General features: G+C 44.5%; 1 protein-coding gene across 3 annotated transcripts in view; it reads right to left on the reverse strand.

The window, feature by feature from the left end:
• Positions 1–20824, reverse strand: part of enox1 (ecto-NOX disulfide-thiol exchanger 1) — an 84298-nt gene that overhangs the window by 47622 nt on the left and 15852 nt on the right. For 2 of the 3 annotated variants that reach the window (XM_071472575.1, XM_071472573.1), the window contains exon 2: positions 12031–12061. The exons of the other annotated variant lie outside the window; for it this stretch is intronic. The gene's annotated coding sequence lies outside the window, so the exon portion shown is untranslated. The remainder of the gene's footprint in view (positions 1–12030; positions 12062–20824) is intronic. 3 annotated transcript variants of the gene reach the window in all.

Genomic DNA, 20824 nt, shown 5'->3' on the forward strand with positions numbered 1-20824 from the left:
ACTCATTATTTTCTGTGGGTAAAATTAAAAAATGTGACCATCAGCTGGAGGTTGAGTTATTATAACCTGAACAGTGTCGTCTTACAACAGGAAACTAAGCTGCGAAAATCCTATTTTTTCAAACTTCATTATGGTTAATTTTTCTGATTATTTTTTGGATGAATGGTTCAGTCTGTAAAATGTCAGCAAACAGTGAATAATCACATTTTTTACTGTTGGAATATTTCAGATCTAAGATAAAATCTGATTTATGGCTCCTCTGGAACTTTCTTGATTTGATTTGATTTTCACTGGTGTTTTTTAGTTTTGGTCTTTAAAGTGGGTCAAACAGGAGAGACCACATCGGTCCAGTTCTCAGGTCTTTACACTGACTTCCTGTGTCAGAGAATTTACTTTATGAAGCAGTGAATCTTTTAAATCTGATCCTTCTGGTGTTTCTTCAACATCTTGTCTTAATCCCTTTAACGTCTCTTGTAAATCACTTCGATTTGAGGTCATTTTTCTGGCCTTTGCTCCTGATGGACGCGTCGTCATCCCTCTGTCCACTGGACGTCTGTGTCTTCATTACCTGAACATGAACAGGCCGTTTTGGGGAATTTACTGAAACAAGCGATGGTGTCATTTGTCTTGGAAGAACAGTTAAGTCTGTGTCCACATACTTCTGGCCTTATCCCTCCTCAGCAGAGGAGTTCACAGGAAGAATGAGACACGATTTTTAAAACACAAGAAGAAGAAGGAGAAGAAGGGACGTTATATGACAGAATTAGAAAATGAATGAAAAATGAATCCAGTCTGTGTGTGTGTGTGTGTGTGTGTGTGTGCACAGTTGTGTGATCCCAGCCTTGTATTATATCCATACTAAATGGGCTGATTGACAGGAGCAGCGGGCTGAGGCGGCGCCGTCTGTTCCCGTCCCCTCTAATTACAATCAAGGAGGAGTGAAAGTGGCAGAACTCATCACTGAGCCTCCTGTGAGCTCCCGTCACTGCAGCCAGAGCCGATACTGAGGACGCGCCGACAGCGTTCAGCTGGACCCGCCACCACTCAGCACTTTACTCTCAAACTCAGGTGAGTTAGTCTGTGTTTTTACATCCAAACATGAGTGAAACGTCAGTGGAAACAGCAGGAACTCCAAAACAAAATCCTTTCAGGTTAAGAGCCAGTTCACAGCTGCTGGAAGATGTTTCGAGGGCCAGGCTGATACCGGCTCCACGAACAGTATCGGTCCCACCACACTGAGGACATCTGCCACATTAGATGCTCTGAATCAAATCCTGCTTTAACATGATGTACCCAATCACCGGGACAAACAACATCCAGACGACACTGATGATATCAGACGCAGCAGCTCAGGGGGAAGAGGAGCAGACGACAGCAGAGAGCGCTGTAAAAAACAAGACGCCGAGAAAACTCAAACTCAACACAACAAACCAGGAAAGTTTTCACTTCAATGACTTAACTTCATCTCTGTAGTTGAGGCTTTGAGTTTATCAAACTTCTTTCAATTATTTTACAGTAAAATTACCTCACATGATCACAGCTCAGTGTCAGTGATTGTGTTGAGATTCATCCCTGATATCAGGGATCACTGGGCCGGTCTCTGTCTGGGTTCTCATCTGTTCCTGTGGAACATTATCAGTCACATCTAACTGAGAACTGATCAAAGAACCAGAACCTTCAGGAACTGATTCTGGATCTGAGGTCACAGGTATTTGAGCCAGAGTTGTTCTGACTTCATCCTACAACACTTTATTGTCAGGCATCGTTTTATTCTGAAAATCCTGTCGGCAGCAGCCTGAGCAACACAGACACACAGGTGAGCTCTGATGTCACAGACACACAGGTGAGCTCTGAACTGTTTCTGCAGCAACAGAAAAGAAGGTGGAGAACAGCAGTGTTGAGCTGCTCCTAAAGTTCATGTCAGGGAGCTGCTAAATGTAACTGCAATGGAACCAAACACCTAACAGGCAAGACACACACACACACACACACACACACACACACACACACACACACACACACACACACACTGACTGCAGTCATTTGGACGGGGTAACTTCCAGAAATCTGATGAGACATCCAGATGTCTTGGCTTTCAGTACCACATCACCATTAGTGTGTGTGTGAGAATTAAAATTAAAAACACATTAACTCCAATTTCCAAGCCCAGGCTGAGGTCAGTTAAACTGTAGAAAGACAATAAACAAAAGTCTCTCTTTGACTGTAACACAAACACACACACACACACACACAAAAACTGTTAAACTGTCGAAGTAAAGAGAAGTAGAAGAAGAGTTCAGTCACATCTGATCAGTCTGAGTCATTTGTCTCTCTCTGGTTAATTTTCTCTCCATTTGAGTCAATAACCACCTCAACCTGTTCGTCCTGCAGTGTGTCTGCTGCTCGTCCACTGGGACTGGGTGGACTTCACCACCGTGGAAAAATCCAGACTCTGAGTAAGACTCAGTCTGTCGGCTCACACTTCACACACTGAAAACCATCCATCCATCCATCCATCCATCCATTTATCCATCCATCCATCAGGGGCCACACTGGTGGGGGCAGTGTTGTGATGTTCACACTTTATAGAGCTGCAGCTCAAAGTTCAGTTCACAAAGGTTAAAATCAACCAGTTTATGTTCTTTTCTTCCATTTGGTTTTTTATTTGTTTTCAGTAGAGCCTCCTACTACTCATCATCCAAGCCTCAAACCACTGCCACTTCTCAAACTACATGATTTACTGTAAACTACTACACAGTTAACTCTGCGGCTGTTGGTTCACGCTCTGACTTTCAGAATGATTTCTTCTGATCACAGATTTTTCTAACGACTGGTCAGAAGCTTCACCTCGATGTGTCGTTTCAGATTGTATTGTACAGATGTGTCTGTTTAGTCAGACCCGGTGGTGACATGTTCTCCGTTGGAATCTGACCTGATCTGTTCATGTGAACTGACTTCAGCAGCACCAGTAGCTGAGCTGTTTTCACTGCCGGCGCTAGACACCACACCGGACACGTGCCGGGTGCCGTAAAACCAAAACACAGTTCGTCTTCCTCTGGTGTTTTTTTTTGGCAGTTGGAAAACTTTTTGGTTCAGTACCGCCCTGTACGCTCATGTTCATGTTCATTAGGCTGGGAACACACTGGCTGCGTGGTGACTGAGGAATATCCTGGTTTTCATTTCAGCATCCATGTTAAAGGGTTGGAGCAGACATGACGTGGCTCCATCACGGGATCTAGAGATTTGGTATCTCACCTATTTTTAACATGTGATGCACGGCTCCCAGCAAAAATAGACAGAGGAAAGACCTGATGATGTCATATTGACATCATACCAGCAACACTACCTAAAACTGACGCCTTCACTATAGCTTCTATGCTGAATCTGGATATGTCACAGACATGAAAAAGTAAATATTGAATCAAATGGTACAGACATAACAAATGGAAATCTTGGGTTTGAATAGTTCATCCAGTGTGAACATGACGCTGTCAGATGCCTTAAGGGGAAATTAAAGGAGGAAACGGTATGTTAATGGCAGTACATCAAAGTGTCCACTGAGAGGAGCGACTCCAGTGGCACACAGAAACCCCCCCATTTCATTTCAGATCCCTGTGTCTTTCTGCAGTTTGCTGATTCTGCAGACGAGCTGCAGCTCTAACAAAAGCTGTGGTGAATAAACTGAAGGACAGAGACACAGAAACAGATTACTGCTCCATCAATGTGTTGCTTTTGCTTTTGTTGCTGAAGAACAGGCCGAGAAGAGGCATCACAGCAGGGGGGGCTCTTATTTTGTAATCACCGCCAACACACTTTTCAGTCTCAGTCGTGAGCACAGAGTCAATCTGTCACACAAAAACACTGAAGAACAATAAAGTTTATTCAGCTGGTTGGTACAAGGTGCTGCGTAGTCACACAAACAACTGAAGCTATTCTTGGCTAAAGCTGCTGCTGCTGCATCACTTCCCTGGAAACGCACACTTACATCAATGCATACACACTCATACATATGTATTTATCTCATATGCAGCGGTGCACACAACCACAAAGCTACACAAACAAATCGCACATTCACACAACAACTAGGAAGAAAACTCTGCAGGTCGAAAATTTAACGGGTCCTCACAAAGACAGAAGCATGGGAACACACACACACACACACACACACACACACACACGCACACACACACACACACAGGCCTTCAGAGATGTGTCTCTGGTGATTTTTAATGGAAGCACTGTTGCGTAGAGGCATTTATTCAAAGAGCACACAGCAACTTCTCCTCATCTGATTCACACCAGCAATTAAAGAGCAGCCTGATGCCTTTGGGGGAGGGGAGGGGGTCGAGTGAGGGAGGAAGAGACAGGAAAAGAGAGAGAGCGAGGGGGTGGGGGTGGGAGTGGGGGGAGGATCGGAGGGATCAGAGGAGGCATCGAATCAAGAGGCGATAAGGCTTCTTTTTGTGTGTAGACAGCCTGCTTTGCTTCCTCCTACATGCAGATAGACTCTTTGTGAGCTGCTGGTGCACGACGCCATTGTCACATTCTGCATCTCTTCGACTGAGATGATGCGTGTGCAGAGAGAGGTGTATTGTGACTTGATCAAAGCGATGGGAGGTGGAGAGGCGTCATTTTATAAAAGAAAACCCTGCAGATCAGATTCATGTACAATAACAATCTGATATTCAGCAGGTACAATACTACACATGTCTGTGTCAATGCTGACGGTGTCTGTGGAGGTTATTTCTCAGTGCTGAGCATCAGTTACTGGTTAAAAGACAAATTTTCCTGTTTATTCCACCTGAGCTGCCTCCAGTGATTCACCACAGCATCAGACTACAGGATATAAAGACAGAAACCATCATTGATCCAGCTGAAACTACTGAAGCCCCCAGTTATTTGACAAAGGTAACGATCAATCAAGTAATCAGCAGATTAATCAATAATGTCAATTGTCCTTTGCTGTAGCCTTAGTTGTAACAGAGCCACAGAGGGAGGAGTCTGCTGTTTGTTTCTTGTTTCCTAGCAACACTCAGCGTTGGTTGGCCATCATTCACTGACCTTAACCAGGCCGCTGTGTGCCTAAAGCAAACCAAACCAAACCGTAACTACAGTGGTGCCAGAAAAGAAAACTGTACCTTAGTTTGGGGGCAGTAAAGGAAATGCTTCCTGCCGGGGGAGGAGGTCACAGGTGACGTATTTTGTAGTTATACTCAAGGACTTGCTGGATATGAACTCAACAACAGATCAACAAACTCAAGGGGAATGAAGACAAGACAATTCTTAAATCTGCAAAAACCGATTCATTGGTCCACTTGTTTTAAGCAGAAACAAGTGGTGAACACAACACTGTTGGGATATTTATATAACCTACTTACCTGTAACTGTAAATATTACATGCCTGGAACTTGTACTAATGTTAGCTAGTTTCCAACTTAAGCTGCAAATTACAGGTAAGCTAATTGGCGTTAGCTAGTTTCTAACTTTAGCCTTAAGTTACAGTTTAGCTAACTGATGTTAGGTAGCTGATAGCGCACCCTGTACTTTAGTGCAACTTTGAGGTGCGTGTACTTTACTTGAGTATTTACATTTCATGCTACTTTATACTTCCACTTCATTTATTTGACAGACAAACAAGATACTGTAAGGGCTGTAACTGAAGCACCTGCGCTGTACCAGGGTGCCCTGTCGCCCTGGAGAAAAAGTCGGTCCTCCCTAACTGTCGTTGTGTAATTCACACTCTGAGAAGAGTCAAGCTGTGTCTGGACAGATAAACAGTGAGTTGAAAGTCACTGTCACGCTGCAGGTTCAGCTGATGATTATCTGTAGGTTCATCACTACCACAGGCTCCTGAACGTTGTTTTCATGTTATCATTTCATACATTACTGTTTTACAGTGGAATATCACTAACAGCTGCTTCACATGTGAGGATCTGCTGCCTCTCTGTTGTATATTAAATACACACTGATGAGCCGGGACGTTGTGACCATGCACAGATGAAGAGAACGACACTGATGATCCCAGAGCTGCACATGTGCTGTTGTTACCACATCATCAGACGGTGAGTGATCAGTCAGCAGCCGACAAGTTTCCATGCTGAGAGAGAAGGGATTAAATGTTTGTGCTTTTCTGGACAGGTAACATGCACAGTCACTGCCAGCTACAGCACCATCACAGGTCATTACCGTACCACAGGAAATGAACAGGGCTCCATAATGAACCACTTTCAGTAGCTCACTTTGTGCTGTGGCTGATTTCAGCAGCAGTATTTGAAGTCGCTGCCCCTGACAGTGCAGGTGTGTGTGAGTTGTTCTCTGCTGTCATGCTGCTGCACCTCAGCTCAGCTGTAAAATATAAATGAAAAGCTGCTTCAGACCTTTGGTGTCTTGGCTTTGAAAGACAGTTTTTCCAAAGGCAAGACACGTGTAACAGAGTCCCTGACAGTTTGCTAACATGGCTGATGTTCTTCTGCATGACCACATTCATGGATCTGACACCATCGTCTCCTCCTGACATCAAGTATTAAACAGAGCCAGAGCCCAGACGCAGGCCACAGAAACACATCACTGTCTGAAGGTGAGGGAATGTGTTCGCAGTCTGAATCTATACAGACTCACACACACTCACTGAGCACTTTATTAGGAGCAGCTCACTAACACTGGGTAGCTCCTCAGTTCTTCATGTGATGGATCCACCAGAGACTCTGCTCCATGTTGACGTGACTGCATCACATCATTTCTGCACATTTGTCAGCTGCTCATTCAGGCTGTCAATTTCCTGTTCTACCACATCCCAAAGGTGGTCTACTGGATCCAGGCCTGGAGACCCAGCAGGCCACTGAAGTTCACTGATCACTGTCATGGTGATGAAACCAGTTTGAGACGACTTTATCTTTGTGACATGGAGCGTTATCCTGCAGGAAGTGGCCGTTAGAAGATGGTGAACTGTGGCCGTGAAGCACACTCAGACAGACTGAGACATTCAGACCAGGACTGATATTAAGGTGAGTCAAGAAAACATCCCCACACCATCACACCACCACCTCCACCTGGACAGGTGGGGTCCATGGATCCAGACTCTGACCCCACCATCTACTGATGCAGCAGAAATCCAGATCCATCAGACCAGGTCTTAAGCTGTCCAGTGTTGGTGAACCTGTGTCCACTGCAGCCTCAGGTTTCTGGTCCTGACAGGAAGTGGAACCTGATTCTAACTTTTGATGTGAAGATTAACTGAAGCTTCTGACCTGTATCTGCAGGACTTTATACAAAGAACCGCCGCCACATGATTGGCTAATGAATAAGAAGGTGCACAGGTGTTCCTAATAAAGTGCTGGGTGAGTGTATTGATGTGTCTCAATTCAGGAGTCGAATCCGACTAGCGATGCAATTAGACTGTTCCATTTCAAAGGCTCCTTCAAATGCATCCTTCTTTTCCTGAGCATTGAAGGCTCCAACGCGTGGATCATTCATAGTCCAACTTATCCCAAGATTCATTGCGTGCCGTTAAAGAAAGCAAACAACACCATACGTGCAAAGAGAAAATCAGTAAACTCTGTGGACCAGACCGTCTCATTTCAATCAGCCTCCGTGGTCTACGATGGCTACGAAGGGCCACACCTTCGTAGACCGCGTCCTCCTGAATTGGGACAGTTTATATGTATTGTCTCACAAGCAGGTGACGGAGATGGGTGTGGAGCAGGTGGAGGTGGGGGTGGGGGTGTATTATATAAAGCAGCAGCAGAAATCTCACTGTGTGGTGGACGTTCAGACCACAGAGGACACATCAAGGTTGAACCACACACAGCAGTAAATTATTCACCAGCCAGGGGAAAACACACACACACACACACACACACACACACACACACACACACACACACACACACACACACACACACACCTCCCTCCTCACTCTGCAGTACGTGCACAACCCTGTTTCCTAGAAATTACATTTATATGCAACCCATTTGAAGCATCAGATAATATAACAGATGTGATGTTTTTGTTTCTCGTACAGTTTATAATGATTCGTGTTTGAGTGCTGCAGAGTTAAACTCTGCATCCAAGATGGCTGCTGCTGCTGTGAGACTGACTCTATCTAATATCTTTGGAGTCCTAAATCTGTCTTTGGTTTACACATATAAACTGAATTAAATAGAGATTTCACCAACTTATCTTCAACCATTGAGGTCTTAATCTGGGCGAAGTGGAAACAGTCTGCAAAAGTCTTATTTATTCAGATCAGACCTTAAATTACTGCAGCTGAAAACAGTAGTTTAGTTATTTACAGTCTGGTTCAGGTAAAACTGATTTGAATAGATCTGCTGTATGTGGATACTGATTATAAAGATAATAGCTTAATAAGCACGGCACCTTTAAATATACATAACAGAGCTTCACAGGTTTGAACAACACAGTGAGACAATTACAGTCTACACAATAACGAGGCCACATACACATCATCTGAACGAGTCAGTCCTTCCTCTCTGCATGAACCTTGACTTTCTCACAGGTCCCACTGGCTGTGTTTCCTCCTTCACAGACCAGAACCTGTAACTTTCCATTTTAATGAGAGAGCTGCCCAGCATCGATCTGTTTTTCCTCCGGTTTTATGGAGGGAGGAGGACATGTCAGATTTTCCTCGGCTGGATGGCAGGCAGCGGCTGGTCCAGACATGAACTCACCAACCACAGGACGAGGCACAGAGAGAGAGGGAGGCTGCTACACCACCGTCTAGGAGCAGCAAAGCCACAGTTTTGTCTGCAGGCTTGAAATGATCAAAAGCTTCAGACTCACTGTCACCGACCCTGTGATCCACAAATCTCACTTATATCACTTATATTCCACTTGCACTGTGCTGTGTTAGGAATTTTATGTTCTAAAACATAAAACTGGAAACATGCGACTGAACACACCCCCTTAGAAAATCTAAAAAATGCATTCAAATCCTGACATGCCCCCTCCACCCTGCAGCATCCTCCATCCTCTCAGAGCGTCTCTGCCCCCGTCTGAACCGGTCACCCAGAATTCATAGAGCCACAGCCGCATTACTCCTGTCACGTAGTATAGTTGAAAACCTTTTACAAGATTCTCAGTAGCTGGAAACATCAGGAGGCCAGTCAGAGGTGGAGGTTTCAACCAAGTCACGAAGCCAACGTTTCAGACTAATTCAGACTGTCCTCCTGCCCACCGGTCGTCTGTCAGCAGGTTACTATGACCCATCGTTAGGTTCTGTTGCTAGGCGACATCTAGTTGTCGTAGCAATGATGACAGGAGCAAAGGGAAAAGTGCGGTGACGTAGTTTATAGAGCGACAGAGTCCACGTCAGGAGGAGGTTGGGGTGGATGGATGAATATGACCCAGGAGAGCGGTGTTCGATTCCCATGTGACAGGAGCAGCTTATGTTGTTTCTATTATCCATGACCGTTCACTGTTATTATTGTAACCATGACAACAAAGATCGTCTAATGATGAGGAAATACTTATTTTAACCCAAATCACCATCTTTTCCTGAACCTAACCAGGACATGACTGTTATTTTAGTAACCATGGCAACAAAGGTAGGTATGCCACTCTCAGTACAGTCCACATGTTTATTATTGTAACCATGACAACCAAGGTCTGGTATGCCTGCCGCATATTTCTGGTTGTTTTTCAGTAGCTGGACACATCAGGTCAGAGGTGAACCTCATGAAACCGGTGTCACCTACACTAGTAAACTGTCTGCAACTGATTAAATCTGATGACACTGTTTCAAATTTTAATGGAACATTTGTCTCCATCATCACCGTGAACTTCTGTGATGCCTGAGAGCAGAGAGCATCTACCAGGGCACCACTCAGACCTTCACATCTTAACCACGTCTCCATCTTTGCTTCACAAAGTTAATTCCTTTCAACCTTCAAACTTTGTGCTACATCTGGGTGCAAACATGACTCAGTGATTTTATCAGAATCTTTCACCGTCTTCAGACACAGACCTCAGAATATCTTGTTTTCATTGGATGAAACCCGTCCATACTCACGTCCTGTTTCCTCCCTCCAGCCTCCTCTAACAATCCTGTTCCTCCATCCTGCCACAGCGAATCACCGCCACCGTCTCCCCCTGCACTCTCCTCCACTAGTGTTTTTCTTACTCCTGTTTTTCTGCCCTCTCTCCTTTTTCTCTCTCTTTTCTCGCCTTCCTCTCCACCAGTCACAGTGATGAAGTGGCCAGTGAGTAGCCGTCTCTGTCGGTAATCACCACGGTAACTCATGGCAGCGCCGCGGCACCGGCAACACGCCATCCATCACCGCCTCCGCTGCTGCAGGAAACTGATATATCAAGATGTAAATTGTGGCCCTGCTGCTCCCCGCGCTCCTCCAGTGTCCCCTCAGAGGGGGGAGGGAAAAGGAGAAGACAGTGGAGGAGGAGAGGAGAGGTGAGAGGGGTCGAGGAGGGGAATAAAGAGGAATGTGGAGGAGAAAGGAGAGGAAGGAGGAGACATTGAAAGAGGAGGAAACAAGGGGGTGGGGGAGGAGGGTGACTAGAGGATGGTGGGAGGGGATGGATGGAGAGGAAGCAGGAACACAAGGGAAGAAAGAGGAGACATAAACAGGGGGACAAGAGGACAAAGTAGGAGAGAGGAAGTAAGGAAGGAGGAGAGGAAAAAATCAAGGGAGGAGAAAACTGAATGTATGACGACGACTGTGGTGCTAATCTTTCCTAATCCAGCCTTATTGCTTTCTCTCAGGCCCCCCCCCCCCAAACATTACACAAGCATTATTCTACTGTTTAAACCTAATGATAGAAGAGTTTAAAATGGGGTCTTCATTGCTCTTGGATGGAGGGGTCTCTATGTGGGGACACCGCCCCCCCCCAGTCCTCCAACCTGAACAACGACACAGGTCATTTTTTAAAAGCCTCTGATACGACCCAGAGGACTCTGGACTCATGTCATGATTCATGATATTGAAAACAGACGGATCACAGACTGATGCAGACGGAGCCGACTACCTGCTGCCTCGTGAAGTTTGATTGGCTGTTGGTCGAGTACTGTTGTTGTCATTGGTTTTAAAGAAGAGAGCAGCTGTGATCTCCATGAACAAAATGGATTCTGTCATAAACCAAACCTGGTACAAATAATCACTGATTTAACGTGAAACCAAACATGAAGGCAGCAGAGTCTCTGTTAAGTGAACTTCCTCTGCAGGTGTGAGCAAAATTCCATCTGTTGGTAAAACCTCTCTGACGGCAGCGATTAAATGAACATCATGGTCGGGTTGTGCAGTAGAGAGCCCTTTATCAGGGCTTCCCCTTACGACAGGGCCACAGTGTCCAGCTTTCCTGATCAGTTCTTCAGCTACTACTTTTCTAATACAGCATCCAGTTCACCGAATCGTTGAGATGCTTTGAGCTTCAAACTCTCTGTCATCACTTGAAAATATGCAAAGAAGAACAACAATATATCATGATCCCAGTCCAGATCTGTGCGGAGCGATGAGGAGGAGGCTGGAACCTTCCTCACATGTGGAGGTGAGTCTGAACTTCTCTCAGCTCTTTTCTCATTTGTTGCACAGTTATCTCTGTTAGGGTTGACATGAACAGCCAAGGTCAACGCTATGAAGCATATGAACCCCCCCCCCACCCCGCTATGAACCAACACACAACGACACAAATTAATCCACATATTCTTCTGCGGACTCTCTGGAAAGTCAGTTAATATTTGGACATTTGGATGTACAAACCAAACGTGCTATGCTGTTTCAAACCCCCCTGTTCTTCATCAGACAAGGATTTAAGATGGACGGCACCATCTTAAATCACATGATGAGGTCACATGGATATAGTTAGAAAGCACAAACAGCACATTCCACATCTGTCCACATGCATAAAAATATAACATGCTTGTATCAAAATACACATACATGACCATGTCTGCAGAGAGGAGGTGCCAGGTATGAACACTGACAACCAGACTTGCATAGAAACCTGACGAGTGTCACATCAGTGTCTGAAGTAAGAAAGGAGAGAAAAGGACGAACTTACTGTCTCAGTGCAGCAGCTCTTCTGACGGTCCCTGTGGAGACAGACACAGACAGAGCTCATCACTCAAAGATCCTGTACCGAGCTCTTCACGCTGGGATAATGAAGCAAATGTGTGTGTGTTGGAAATCTGTTCAGGTTTCAGCCATGACATCATCTGAACCCTCCCAGTCCCCTGAAGCAACACGGCTCAGAGTGAGAGTGTGAGAGCTGGATTCACGGCTGTGGAGGAGGTGAGTCGCTAATAACACTGCTGCACGATTTACAGCATCCTGAGGGCGAGAGCCCCACACAAACACACACACACACACACACACACACACACACAGAGCAGCAGCTGGGCAGTGCTGACCTTTCTAAATAAAGGTAAACTGCAGAAACAAAGGCAGTAAAACGACACAAAGAGCTGATGTAATTAGAAAACCTCCTGACAAAAATCTGTTCCGCTCACAGACGGCCACATCACCTCAATCATGTCAGTGACAACAACACACATGAATCAGCCAATCAGAATCAGCAGTGGATGACATCACAGAGGTTTTACTTCTACTTGTCTATACAGTTTAACCTGCAGCAAATTAACCTGATTAGACATCACAGGTTTTAACAGCAGTTGTTTTCCGAACACCTCAGACACTGACTTTTGTGTTGAGGTTTCACTCTGATGACTCGTCCACGTCGACCCTGTTCGTGCATCAGTGATCGGTGCACCACCACCTCCTCCATCAGCTGCACCGTCCTGCAGCTCCTCTGCAGTAAAACCCTGCAGCTGTGTGGAGATCTCAATCTGGAAGCATTTTGAATACTCATCTTGTCATCAGCTGACAGTTCGTACTGACAGTTCTTCACCTGCCTTACAAGTCCTAACGAGTTAATTAAGACATAACAAGGGTTTTACAAGTAGAAACGTGCTGCGACTTATGCACATGCCACAATTACTGTTCATGAAATAAAAAGGTAACGGTCTAATTTTAATGTCTGTTTGCTGCAGGGGTTGTGTTTACTTCATCTATGCTTTAAATACGCTGAATTCACTATCAACAGCTCCTATTTACTATGTATCCATGGATATACAGACAACTGTCCCTGGATCACTGTACTACTGAAGAAAACCTAAAAACATCAGGATTCTCAATCAGGTTCTGCAGCTGTAATGGGCATTGTGGAGGAATTATGCACATTTATTCTCAGTGGACATCAGAGATAATGACATCCTCACGTCACGCCCAGTCTAAAAATGTGTCATGTCTGTGTGTGTGTGAGTCATGACTCTGACAAACTGCTGCAATAAGGTGCTGGGACTTTTGTTTTAAAGAAGAGTTTAGGAAGTGCTGCTACAAAAGAAGCCCACATTATAACAACTAGTCAAATACCCAATTAAAGAACAATTAGCAACATAGGCCTTGGCTCTAATGCTTATTTCCTACTGGATATACAAGGCTGATTATCTGGTCTGTAGTTAAAGATGAACACACAGTTTAATCCATGGTTTACATCATTTCTGTACTCTTGGTTTGGAAAAGGCTAAAAAAAACATCCTCCTCCATCTCTCTGACTCCAGCTCCATGTACACAGCTTCCACTGATTCGCCTGCGGTGACTACTTCCTGTTGCTAAGATATTATTGGACAATCGCCGCTTGAGGGAGGGGCAGGTTCACAGCATGATATAATACAAAATGAATCTAATCTATTCTAATCTGATTTTAAGACAAAATGTGATGCATGTTTCTCTTGTTTGCTGTTATTGTCAGAAAATAGTTTAAAACACGTTTAAGTATTAAATGAATCGATGGCTGACAGTTATGGAGCAGCCTGTGAATAGAAAGGGACTAATTAGTGTTTAGTGTTCAGCCAAGTGAACAGTACTGTGTGTTACTGCCAGAGTCGGACATATGGCGGAAAAAGCCCGGGCCAAACCGAAGCAGTCAGGACTGGAATCAGCCAGTCCAGATCCCAGCAGCTCCCTCCTCTCTGCACACACACTCTGCACCAGTGCGAGTGGAAGCTGCTCCACACATGATTGACAGGTGGTCTCCTGACCTGAAGACAAAGGCCACAGACTCTGCTGCTGCACCTCCTGCTTTAAAGAATTATTTACTCAGCTATAGGTCCTAATGTAACAGTTAAAGCGTTGCTCCTCCCATTCAGTATTCAGACGAATAAGCAGCCAGTCAAAGCAGCAGAGGGTTTCCCATAATGCAACTTGATGCAATATTTAATTAGACTCTCTCTGCCAGGTAATTCAGGTTTCCTGCTGGAGATCTGTGTCTGTGTTTTCACAGGCTGAGGACAGCTGAGGATATGATATGATATGATATGATATATGTGACCTGATCCCCAACGACACAGCACCATGAAGAAGAAGAAAACATACCACATGAGAATATCTCTTGCTGCAAATATGATTATGCATCACCACATATCACCTGCAGGTCTCTGCCTGGTTCTGAGCCTCAGATCTGTTCACCTGAATGAGCTTCTTCTTATTCCGCTCATGTGAAACCATCATACTGAAGGCACAGAGCCTCTGGTTTTCAACGAAGAAAAAAATTAACTGGTGATCTTTGAAATATTCAATCTGCTGCCACATTAATTTTTCTAGCTGTGTCTCTTATTCTAGACAAAGATGGACGCCGCAAATTCTTGCAAATGCGAACAGTTTCCGCTGCAGAATCTGCTGCACATAGAAAATGAACGGTGGTGAAAACAGAGCGGCACTGAGGTGACACCGTTTACCAGAATAAGTGAGAACACACCTGAACAGCAGGTGAGCTGTTAACCTTCCCTCTGTCTTTGTTCTTGCTCAAACTCTCGTTTCTTTTATTTCTCCTCTCTTGGTATCCTGTGAAAGTTTTTTATCTCCTTGTTTTCAGTCTCATTATCACCTCAACTGATTCATTATGCAAATGTCTGCATAAATCTGCACATCACTTAACCACAGCGTCTACAGTCTGACGGCACTTAGAGGCTGATCTGTGTGCAAATGACTGCACATCACTTTTTATCTGATTAATTTAAAAGATACAACTGGTATTAATTTATGTGTTTATTAATATCAGTGTGTGTGAAGCCACAGCAGCTCCGACCTCAGGCTTCGAGTCACAGAAACTATTAAAGCAGAGCAGAGTCTCAGTGTGAACACGCCCTTCATTTAAATGTATCTGCATATGTGCAGCTGACGTTTTAAATCAGAATCTATTATTAGAACCAGCTGCATCAGCATCGAACTGAGCCTGAGAAGAAATGAAAGACTCATACAGATCAACACACACACACACACACACACACACACACACTGTAAACTGTCACGTTACTGTTGGACTGTTGTGTTGTTTCAGACTGAAAACAACATATTAAAGGAATGACTGGGCCTTTGGTCACGCCCACCGTAAACGACAGTGTCGACCAATCGGCAGTGTAGAAAATTAATTATCAGTTTTGATTAGTTTAGCTAATAATTTACTGCTACTTCCTTCTCAAATGTGAATACTTGCTAAATTTTGAAGTGAAACTCAGGACAAAACAAGATGGTGACGTCACCTCGGCCTCTGAGGATGAGTTTAAATTCTTTACAGAATTAATTAATTATAAATTAACATGGAAATAATTCTCAACTCCCCAGAAACATCGTCCTGAGCAGCTCTGAGCAGGATATTTATCCAAATAGCTCCCCCTCCTCCCCCTGCCTGGTGTTTTTCCTCTCTCCTCGTCCTGGTGTCATTAACAGTGATTTATACGAGGGCTCTCTGGAACACGGAAGGTGCCAATAGGTGGGATGCGGGTACACCGCCCCAGCCGCCGCGGCCCAGCCCTGCCCGCTCACCCTGCTGCTCGCCACGCCGCCGGTGATTGATCAACACAAACACAACACAAAGCAGAGGGCCGTAAACTGGAAACACACAGGAACACACAATTAGTGGGTGTGCTTTTGTTTGAGGAGACAATAGCTGATAGCTGCTGTGTGATGAATATAGAGGCTCGTCTGCAGAGACCCAGAGCTTTATTTTGGAAAGCGGACCGGAGCTGTCTGATGTTGCTTCTCAGCTGAAACATCTGTGCCAACATAAACAGCCCCGCTGAATTTATTCAGTTCATCCCATATACACTTCAGACTCTTTATGAAATGTGTTATATTAATGGATGGATGTATAATGTATGAATGTGTTTCCAGCTCCTCGTGAGCCTCACGTCTGCTGCAGTTTGAATCGAGTCATTATGAAGGTGTCGGCTCGTCAGTCCACTGGATTCAGATCCTGTTCTGCTAAAAGCTACTGAATCTTTACGATGTGTGTGTAAAATACAGTTAAACTGAGTGTTACTATATGAATAGGAATAATTTCAGATGTCAATACAGAGATAAATATTCACTGTTCTGCTGTTTCACATGAAATCAGACAAAAACCTGTGATTATTTTCATTATTCATGATTCATTCATCTGAATATTTCTCAGATTTTAAATCGTCATCACTTCACACTGTTTGCAAACCAGGACCCAGGATCCATCCACCCCAACCTCCTCCTGACGTGGACTTTGTCGCTCTATAAACTACATCACTGCACTTTTGCCTTTGCTCCTGTCATCATTACTACGACCACTAGATGTCTCCTAGCAACAAAACCTAACTCTGGGTCATAGTAACCTGCTGACAGACCACCTGTTTGTTACAGGACAGCAATTTTTTAAACTCACAGTTCTAACTGGTTTCTTCTTCCTGTAGTATTTAGAGTCTTCCACCAGACAAAAACAACAAAAAAACCCCAACTTTAAACAGCCTTTAGTGTTAAATTAACAAGGTGAGTCTACGTTTCTGTGTCCATTAACACTGAGAGTATTGTTAACAGAAACACCCCCCCTCCCCCAAACCCCACCCCAGAGGAAGAGAGAGGCCTGTTTAAGTTGGGAGAACCAGCGGAAAATAGCTCTGATGAGGATTTTCCTCAGCACAATGAGGACAGGCAGGCTGTGAGATTCGATATGATGTGCAGAGAGAGGCTAGTTTGCTGGGTAAGTGGCGATCTGAACGGCCTGCTGCTCTCGCTTTTCCTCTGGCAGACTGACTGGCCCACTTTGACTCAAACCGTTATTTAAAAGGCTGAGAGCTGTGCCAGATGACTGACTGGCTCAGGTAACGTTTGACTGTGCAGCTGCAGCGAGGAGCTGCAGACGCTCAGCGTTAAACTGGACATGTGATGTGTAACAGCTGCGTGGTGTTGGAAGGTTCGATGGGCTGAAGCCCCGCTAACAATAATTATAGTAAAAATAATAATTTGGACTTTTTCGTTTTTTAATAAAAAGAAAACAATGCAGGCGTGCACTTAACATAAAGAAGCAAGACTGAGTTGAAATAAGTAATAAAACAAGTTGTCATTGTTTGATTAAAGTTATCGTTCTGGTTGTTTCCCCTGCTATACTGGGGAGGTCGGCGGGCATTAGGACCCAGGGGGAAGCTGCATGACATTGCAGTCACATAGAGAAATATCAGTGGCAGCAGAAATAAACTAATCTTATCTGGAAAGACACCAAGCAAGAAGGAAGAGGTGCGTTATGAAACTGTATATTTTTAGATATTATATACCACATTTAATTTTTACTAAATGCATTGATGGATATATTTGCTAGCATCTTTTTCATGAGCACGGCCCCAACATGTAGACTTTTAAATAATACCAACTCATGAACTCATTTCTTATTAAAAAAAACGACAAGGAGACATCCTGAAGACTGAGGGGAAGGAAGGCAGGAAGTCTTCCAAAGAAGAGAGAGTGAGCCAGAAAACAGGTCCTGATAAATCCTCTACAACTAAAAATAATTCATTAATGAAGCCTATTTAGGTGTTTAGGCGTCTGTAATGACAGATAAACGTTCACTACAGAAAAACAAGACAACTTCGCTAAATTCTACTTCAACAGATTAGAAAAGGACAGTGAGTTGCTCCCTCAGCACCTACACGAATGTACGGAGGCAGTAACAGGCAGGTCTGAACTAACCAGTGTCGGCCAGTGGAGGATCAGTTATCTGTGAATGATGGTTCACTGTAACGAGGGATCATGTTTAGAAACGTGGATGATTGGTCTTAGAAGCCAGTCTCTGCAAGAAGTTCACACACACGGTATCAGAAATGTCCTGCAGCCTCATGACTCAGTTCCTACTGAAGAGTTAAAACCCGGTCACAACAGGAAGTGACACAGCATCATTTAACGTCACACGTCAGTGAGATACGTAGGTTTGGTGCTGCAGGAAGTAGTCAGTGTTGGTGTTCGTGTCGACCAGCGACACTGAACGCAGCATCAGTGTCCATCAGTCACATTAAAGCTGGTGGAGATTGGTTAGAACCACGTTGTGGCCGTTCACATGATCCAGGTCCAGACCAGGAAGCACAAATGATGCGTACACACAATAAAACCATGAGCACGCCTGGTATTTATCCACAAAGAACTTCCACAAAGTTCACCACACTGTTATTACTGTAACCATGACAACCAAGGTCACGTATGCCTGCCGCTGTAGAGACACTGCTGTCACACACACATACATACACACACACACACTGTGGTGGTCTTTATCACTCTATGACTATGTTCTGTGCAGTTGAAAACAGAAACATTGATGCTGTTTGATACGTTTTAAAAACCTCTCTGTGTACATAGTGTGTGTGTGTGTGTGTGTGTGTGTGTGTGTGTGTGTGTGTGTGTGTAAAGTCGTAAACACAACATATGTGTTGTGAAAATCGCTGACAGTGCAGATCACCTCTCTGCAGCTAAATCTCAACACTGACATCAAACTTTCCATCAAACTCCAGAAAACAAAGGTACTTTCCAAAAAGGGTGTGTGTGTGTGTCACTGTGTGACACTGTGTGTATCTGCTGTGTTTCTGCTCATAAATCATGTGTCACATTAGACGACGCTGCGTTGACTTTAATCTTGTCCCATTACAGCAGGCTGCTGCCCGCCCACTCACACAAATCACACGGACAAGTATAGAAAATTCCACCTTTTGATGTTTGACTCAAATTGAATTGTGAAATAAGCCATCATGCATTTATTACTCTCAGTGACACACAGCTGATTATTCCTCTGTGCTCAAATGGAAATATTCCCCAATGAGAACAAAAAGATTTCATGGCAGCTCCATCACCACCCCCTCACACACACACACACACACACACACACACACACACACACGTACACACACACGTACACAGGCAGGATTCCCACAGGACGCCGATGGAGACTCCCTCCAATAAAGAGGATTATAGATTTTGCCCTGTGCACCCGAGTGTTTCCAGTGAAATAACGGCCTCCTCCTGCATAAGTCATTAAAATTTAAACCATCCCCCTTTCAGCTGAATATCACTGTACTGCTCTGCATGCATTAGTCTGCATGTGGAAAAATAACCCTGCTGCGCACTGTGTGTGTGTGTGTGTGTGTGTGTGTAAGGGTGTGAGAAATTTAGAAAGAAAGATAAGAGGAAGTGAGTGAAAATGTGTTCCTATCCTCACAGGCCCTGCAGGCTCAGTGGCTGGTTAAAGATTTCACACGCACACTTGTCCACCTGTCTTTGTGGGGACCTGTCATTGACATAATGCATGCCCATCACTAACTAACTCTTAACTCTCAAATGGCCATTTAAACTAGTGGGATCCAGCATTTTGGTCCCCACAAAGCTGTCGGACCCCACAAGTAAGGTCCCAGTTTTTAGACCCCACGAATATAGAAGAACAAGTCCACACAGACACAAACACACACATGTATATTAACAGAGACAATCCTAGAGCAGGGAGGAGGAAGAAGTGAGGTGAATGTTAAAACATCATTTCTCTCCGAGCTCATGGTGCAGGACAGGAAATACATATTTATGTTGGAGCAACACACACACACAACGTGAGGCTGTGGTGCAGATATCCAGTTACCCACCAGTCTGTTAAGTCCCTGCGGCCACTGCGTCACACGGTACCAACTGTGCACGAGCTGGATAACAAACATGGAGTCTGAGGAGAGGCTGTGTCTCCGTTTCAGGGGCCTGAAAGCTCCAGAGTAGTGTGGACAGAGGAGGAGGTCTATGACACCACTTATCAGCCACTTACAATGTGCTCCTGAGCCCCCCTCCCCGGGCAGCTGAACACCCGTCCACACCATGTGTTTGTCTTGGTTGGAGGTGTTGGAGGACAGAACTGACTCTGGACTGTGTAAAGCTGCCAGGAACCAAAATACAAGAAAAAACACACAAGTCCCTGCAGTGATAATCATTGAAACACCATCACAGAGCAGTTCACGGTTTTAAAAACAGCATTTCAATATTTACACAAACAAATACAGCAGAAAAATGTGGGACAGAAAACTCTAAAAAAGTCTCTTTCTATATAAAGTGATTTTATCCCAAAAGTCTGTTTCATTCAAAGTCGAGTTTGTCTCACGTCACTGAAAATATTCAGGTTTAAGAAAGTCTTTGTTTTTTACACTCATGAATGAGATGCTGTGTGAAAGCTGCACCTCAGCACTGTCAACTGTTTTTCTCTGCTCGTCTCAACATGATGTATAGATAAAGTTATGTTACTGTGAATAGAGCGTGCTCATTGTGGTTTATCTGGGTTCAGTGGAAACTTCTCAGCACTCTTGGACTTGACAACAATTTATAACAGGATCTTAAAATGTCCTGGAAGTTACTGAGCGGCCTTGACAGTGTTTGATTTCTGGTGAAGCTGCAGCAGCCAAACGCTCCCTGGCTCTGGCTCTGCCCGCGTCCTTGGATCAACACCTGACATCCTGGGGAAAACCCTGGACCCAGATCTGTGT

This window comes from Trachinotus anak, unplaced genomic scaffold (genome assembly GCF_046630095.1).
Source record: "Trachinotus anak isolate AG129_WGS33_773 ecotype Australia unplaced genomic scaffold, CSIRO_AGI_Tana_v1 ptg000039l, whole genome shotgun sequence".
In the NCBI taxonomy this organism is placed as follows: domain Eukaryota; kingdom Metazoa; phylum Chordata; class Actinopteri; order Carangiformes; family Carangidae; genus Trachinotus; species Trachinotus anak.